This window comes from Mastomys coucha, unplaced genomic scaffold (assembly GCF_008632895.1).
Source record: "Mastomys coucha isolate ucsf_1 unplaced genomic scaffold, UCSF_Mcou_1 pScaffold9, whole genome shotgun sequence".
NCBI classification, from domain to species: Eukaryota; Metazoa; Chordata; class Mammalia; order Rodentia; family Muridae; genus Mastomys; species Mastomys coucha.
This window is the reverse complement of record NW_022196915.1, coordinates 84397906-84398583: the sequence shown is the minus strand read 5'-3', so window position 1 is coordinate 84398583 and position 678 is coordinate 84397906. Positions and strand designations below refer to the sequence as shown.

The window sequence follows — 678 nt, the reverse complement described above, 5'->3', positions numbered from 1 at the left end:
CAAAAAACCCAAAGGTTCTTTAAACTCTAAGTAGTGCTTCCTAGCAGTCTATTCATGAAAAGCCTAGCTCTGGTCCTCTAGCAAAGTGCACGCTCTCACTACATTGAGCATCACTGAACATCACAAGCCTGAGGCGCAGTAATGTTTGAAAAAATACGTAACACATCAACAAAGAAGTGCAGACCACCCAGGTGGCATGCAGAATTAAAGGAAAGAGAATCTGTGGGCCCACAAGACGGCTCAGCAGGTAAAGGCACTTGTCATGCACATCCCTCTACCTGAAATCAACCTCCAGACTCCAAGGTGGAGGAGGCAGAGACCAACTCCTAAATGCTGCCCTCTGAGCTCCATACCTGCTCCATGGCATGTGCGCTCAGGCTCACAGACACTGTGCGTGTACTCGCAGATCTTTTAAAAGGAATGGAGATTCCTCCATGAACTGCGTTAAAGCTGAATGATGCCCACAGCTCTCTATTACCAACAAATGCGGCTGCATTCAGTGTGTTTTAACTTGCTAGGTTTTAGACTTCCCCAGTCAGGCGGCGACTGAAAGGAATCTTGTTTTATTCTTAGCCACCAACTCAAACATCAGAAAGGCAACCATAGAGAAAGGTACAGGCAACTGTTAAAGTGCTCTTCCAGCTAACCAGGCGCCAAGTGTTTTGAGTGGGGGGGGGG

At 47.5% G+C, this 678-nt stretch overlaps 1 protein-coding gene across 2 annotated transcripts in view; it reads right to left on the bottom strand.

Annotated features, from left to right (window-relative positions):
* The window catches only part of Bora (BORA aurora kinase A activator), a 32123-nt gene that overhangs the window by 27346 nt on the left and 4099 nt on the right, over nt 1-678 (bottom strand). The window lies entirely within an intron of this gene.